We start from the raw sequence: 6,376 nt of genomic DNA on the forward strand, positions 1-6,376 counted from the left end.
CGCCACTCGACTCGTGGCTGCTCTTGTTGTGACGCACGAAGGCCGTGGATGCCTTTTATTTTGGGGCACAGGCGGGGGCTCTCGTGGTCATCGAGCCACCTCTAGTCGGACGAGTTGAGCATTTGGCTCGGCTTTGTCAAGGTGGTGCCGTCATGCCTTAGTTGGACTTAGAAATGCGGCATCTTGCTACAACACCACCTCCATTGTGACTGGTCCATTGCGAAGCCGCAGGTCGCGAGGTGGGTCAGCGGGCCAAACCCGATGTTGTCGCTGGACTTTCATCGTCAATGCCCCGTGTAGAATATCAGTCGGCGACCAAAGAAATGTTGGTGTTAAGAGTTTTAGTTCGTAGAAATAAATTGCAGACGGAGGGAGGTGTTCGGTGAAGAAGACGTAAAGGAGTAGAATGCATGAAGGGGAAGGAGACCAAAGGGGAAGAGGCAAAAAAAACAAAACAAAACAAAACAAAACAAAAGACAAAACCGAAAAAGGACAAAAAAAAGAGAAAAGAATAAAAAAAATAAAAAAATGTGAAAAGTGCGCTAGGGTTTTCTATTGTGGGCTGAGCTTGTGGCATCCTAAAATCTCGTGACAACCTCTGGAGTACCATGAACCATGATTACGTAATGGAAGTGCCGTTTGATTTTGTAGTAGCCATTGAGTTAATGAATTTCAATTAATTTAAGGCCGAGCATTGTAAAGGATGATTGTTTGGGTGGAGATGTGTCTTCAAGTGACCTAAGGATTTTATTAAAATGCAAATTGATATAGAAATATTATTCTTGGTGGTGCACTTTATAAGTAGAATTTTATTGATTTAAATTATAAAGTTTTGTGGGCTTATAAGTTGAAATTAGGTGTTTATTAAAATAAGGGTTAAATGGAATAGAAATAGGAGAGGGTGGGCTGATTTTTAGGCCCAAAGACCGTCCAACCAGCCCATGCCAACCCCTTGGTCGACCGGCCCATGAAGGCCCAAGACCGGCTCAACATTGAAGCCCATCAACTTTGCATGTGAGTTGCCAAGTGGCATGGAGGAGGAGCCAAGTGTAGCTGCCCTCATTGGCTTCCTTGGGTGGCTACATGCAATCAAATGATTGCAAATGATTGTGAGGGAAGAAAGCTAAAGGGAGAGGGGCGGATCGATGAAGGGGAATGACCGAGAGAGAGAGAGAGAGAGAGAGAGAGAGAGAGAGAGAGAGAGAGAGATGAAGAGGGAAAGAGAGGAAGCGAGCGTGCGAGAGGAAGGAGGAGGATCGTCCGCCTAGCTCGCCGCCGTCCGTTCGCCGCTTTGCCGCCGTTCTTGTTGCTGTTTGTGCTTGAGTTTAAGGCAAGTGAAGTCCTAAAACCTACCCTTTGCATTTCTGTTTGTGTGTGTAGTAGATGGTAAGTCTTGGTTGTGGTAGATGGGATGAAATTTCGGAGCTATGGAGAGAGATTCGTTGGTCATGCATGCTGTTTCTGGAAAGACCAGTCCGACCATCCATGACATTGTGTGCTGCATGCGACCTTTTAGTTGGAATCTTGTTTCGATTTCTTCATAAAAGTTGTAGAGAACACCTTGAATAACAACATACTAAAATTTGAGGCAAAACGAACAAGTATTGGTTAGTGAAATGATTTTTCTTTGGAGAAATTAGATCTGGAATTCGTTGTGCTGACCTTTAGAGATTTCGTGATCTGTAAAGTAACTTTTTTGTAAAAATATCACTTTGATACCTTAGTTAAAGTTGTAGTGTACTTCTTTAGGTAGAACATATCAAAATTTTAGATGAAATGAACAAAAATAGGTCGGTGAAATCGTTGTCTTTTGTAGAAACTGGATCTAGGAAAAACGCTGCTTTGACCTAATATGATTTCGTGATTTTTGTAAAATCATACAGTTAAAATTTGATCATGTGTCCTTAATGAAAGTTGTAGGTAATTTTCTTAGGAATAACATACTAAAAATTTAGAAGAAATTAACATATACAGGTTGGTGAAATGAGTTTCTTTTGAAAGATGATAATCTGGGAAAAGATGACACCGAGAACAGGGGGAAATAATCGTCTATATCTATTAACCTAGAACGATTTGGGTTTCAATTTCTTCAAGAGATATTTACCTCTAGGACTTTTATATAACATGTTAAAATTTTAGAATTTTTGGAGTTCATTTGGGTATTTAATTTAAATTTCTTCCGAAACTGTGCAAGTTGAAATATTGAAGTTTTGAAAACTATGATGCATGGACCGTGCTGTTTTGTGTGAGGTTGTTTTGGTATGATGTTATTCATGAGATATCTGCCTTTAGGTCTCGTCTATAATGTATCAAGTTTTCAGAATTTATTAATGTCATTTACTAATTGTTCTGGAATTTTAATTAGAGGAATGCATTATGATTTATTCGAAAAATTGATGTGTTTTGAAAAATAAATGAAATTATCCATGTGATGAAATACTTTGAGTTGTTGATTTTGCTGCATATGTGATGGCATATGGCATGTTATATGACATGAAAAGTTAGTTGAGACCCTTGATATTGTTGCATCAAATGTCATGTTGAAATTGAGATACATGTATAAATGTAAATTGAGATGGTAACAAGACCATTGGAGGTGTGAGCTGACGATGCCTCGGGAGTTTCGAGATGCCCAGAATGTAGGGGTGCCGGAAGCCTCGGAGGTGTGTGCTGGGGGGGATACCTCGTGATGCCAGTTGGCATACGAGATGCCCGAAATGTGGGGGTGCTGGATGCCCGGAGGTGTGTGTCGGAGGTTCCTCGTGATGCCAAGTTGGACATGACCGATAAATTGTGGGATGCAAACATTGGTCCCTAGGAAGAAATTGATGTGGTCTAATTGAAATAAAAAGATTGAGAATTTAATCATGCGCATGGATGTGTACATATGGCATGGTGGTATATACACATATGTCATGGTGATATATGTATGAATACTTGATGATGAGTGCATGGTGGTATATGCACATATGGCATGGTGATATATGCATGAATGCTTGATGATAAGTACATGGTGGTATATATACATATGGCATGGTGGTATATGCATGAATGCTTGATGATAAATGCATGGTGGTATATGCACATATGGCATGGTGGTATATGCATGAATGCTTGATGATAAGTGCATGGTGGTATATGCAAATATGGCATAGTGATATATGCATGGCTGCAAAGTAAGTTATGCTTGGATGTATGAATGATATGTGTTTTGTTTATGATGCCTTGATTATTCTGTTTGACGCATTGAATAGTTTGGTAGATCTTTACTACTGAGTGGTTGTACTCACCCCTTTTGGGGATTAACATTTCAGATTAGAAAGATGCCTTTGCTGTCGGTTGTACGTGGTGCTTACTATGACTTACCTACTGATGTGGATGGGAGTGTACTGAGCATGTCTGTGTTGGTGCTCTTGGTTTAGTTTTTGTTCGAGTCCGTGTTTTGGTGACGTATGATGTGGGTCGAGCTGATGGCCCGGTTATTCAGGAGTTTTTATCTGTCCATGTCCGACATGATGGAGCGATGTTAGGGATGTTACCACCGCCGCCACCCGATGCACCGGATTGGGTATGATGGCGCGTATAGCTATTGGGAGTTGACACTTTTTGGAGATAGCCGACGCTCGTTGATGGAGGGTGGTACATGTTCAATGTAGAATCGAGTTCTTTTTGGGGTGGTAGCCGAGTATAGTTAAAATCTTGGCTTTTTTGTTGTATCGACCTTGATGTCCATCATGAAAATATAAATAAGAGTGAATCGGCATTATCTTTTCTTATGGTGCGTAGTTGGTGCGTATTGCATTATGGTTATTGGAGGGAGAGATGGTGATACTTGTTTATGCTTCCGTTAATAAGCTGCGCTGGAACTGTTTTCAAAAAAAAAAAAAAAAAATCTCTAGTCATAGTTATATGAAATCGAGTAATTAAAGAGAGAGTGCCTGTGGCGACCTCAGGCGAGTTGGGGGTGCCATAGGGCTCATTTCGAATGTGGGTCAGAAAAAGAGTTAAAAAATTCATGGGCTTTTATAATTAATTCCAAGCGACCTTTTAGGGTTAATGTTTTTAGTTTAACGTGATACAATATCGTTTGGGTATGTTTAGTTGGGTCGGGTCTCATGACCCGGTTTGCCCCTTTAAATTTTATTTTTTAAAATAAAAAGTAATTTTTTTTAAAAAGTAATTATTTAAAAAAAAAAAATTAAAAACAGAAAAAAATTAAAAAATTAAAAATTTTCGAAAATTAAAAATGATGGAGTTTGGTTAGGACTTGCCATATATTGCCTTTTAGTGTAATTAGGCCTCTATTTACTCATGTATTAATTATATTGCATGTTTAATTATGTTTGATTGCATGTGTTTAATTTTATTGCAATTAGGATCTTGGTAGTTATGATTATTACTTTAATGATTGCGCACCGTATGATCACCTCACATATTAGTGGATAAATATAAAATCAATCCAAATTGCCTGACAAAAATCATTTCTTTTCAAATGAAGAAGATTAGGTACCGAAAGGGCACTAATTAATCAATTAGTGTAATCAAGTCTCCGATCCCAAATTCTCTGGTTGTGTAGGAAGTGAGACACGCTCCCATGCTCCATTTGGTTTCTAGCCGATCCCAATAGGCTAGTGGCGACTCCTTTTGTGCAAAATTCCTAGAAAATATCCAAATGTCACGCGGAGTATGGGCTTGGGAGAACCCGCACCTAATCATGGGCCTTAGGTCCGTCCTTTAGGTATTTACCCCTAAACCTGTTCCCTCCCCCGAGGGTAGGTCACAACATTGGGCTAACCCCCTCCAGGTACTGACGTCTAAATAGTGGTTTGCGGCAAGACTTGCTAGTGCCACTGGGCACTGGCGGGTTGTGTGAACCCGAATATTGTTCGTAAAATTCTAAACGTAAGTGAACGTGTCGAATGGGTAATATAATGATAAGAAAAAGTATTGTCCCACGGAGATTGATGATTAATAAACTAATTAAATATTAAAATATATTAATTCTAAAATTTATCTAACATATCAAAATATAATTTAGAATAAATTAAAAAAACAAAATTTGGAGACTAAATGCAATAAATCAATAAGATAAATGGAGAGGCTCATTGCATTAGAAGACTCATGTAGCTGGTCTATTGTTGCTCCTGAATTAAGTTAGAAATCCTTCGAAAAGGCTTGAGTTAACGCTCTTTATTTGTGTTTTTTTTTTCCACATATGCAGTTGTTTTATGCTATATTCACCGTGTACAGATGACTTATTCGGTCAAATTGATCTTTTTTGATACACAAGATTAAGATATCTAATCTCATCTTTTTGTAAAAAGACGTTGAATATACTTTCGCTACTCCTCGCATCATCTGCAACTTCTGTATCACTAATACACAAATAAATCTCTCCCGCTTTAAATTCTTCAATGTGTCCTATATGCATATGATATCCTAGCACCACTCATTATATATGACTGCTAGGACGATGCATTGGTCAGCGTGCAACGAGTACGATAAATCTAAATTCAACTCCTACCTAACGTGAGCATGACAAAAGTGGACGGGGTAGGTTATTTGAATGAATCTTCTTACGGCAAAAACATTTTAGAAAACATCCTGTTAATACTTAATATCAGAAATCAATAAAAAGTGTTCATTGTTTTTCGAAAATTTTTGACATGCTTGCTGAAAACTAATAAGGTTACAGTGTGTAATATTGTGACAGTGTCAACGTTCTACGCATATTGCAAACCTCATATTATTTACAGATGTTCAGAGATGTTGCAGTCGTCATTGGCTTTTGAGAGTAAATTAAAAATAAAGCATATGAACGAAAACATGTCTTTTTTCTTTTTCTTGTTCAAAATCAAATACTCGTATTAATGTACTTTATAATTTATAATCACCAACTAAAATAATCTAAGCTAACCATGTTAGGTCGGCAAGTCTATCCGACACTGGCCTTAAATCTTCTCCAACTAAGATCTCCATCTCAACCAGCAAAGACTAAAAATGCTGAAGTTTGTAGGCATGACTTTCTCTAGTGCATGACAATCAAGTATCTTTCAGTGGTGACGTTAGATACAGGGGCTTGTTGCGTGAGAAGATTCATTGCTGGATCCATTATTGGTCTGGAAATGAAAATTATCTAAAAATTTTTAAACTTATTGAACTTTTATCAAATCAATCCTAAACATTTCAATATTGCCAATTTAATCTTAAATCTTTTCACATTTTGCCAATTGAATTCATTCGACCAATTTTAGCCGAAATTCGCTGGCATGGATATTGGCTATCTTATGTCACATTACTAGTATTGATGTAGACAATTTTTAATGACATTTTACTATTTTTCTTTTTCTTTTTTCTGATTTTTTCTTTTTTGCCT

Source organism: Eucalyptus grandis, chromosome 2 (assembly GCF_016545825.1).
Source record: "Eucalyptus grandis isolate ANBG69807.140 chromosome 2, ASM1654582v1, whole genome shotgun sequence".
Classification (NCBI taxonomy): domain Eukaryota; kingdom Viridiplantae; phylum Streptophyta; class Magnoliopsida; order Myrtales; family Myrtaceae; genus Eucalyptus; species Eucalyptus grandis.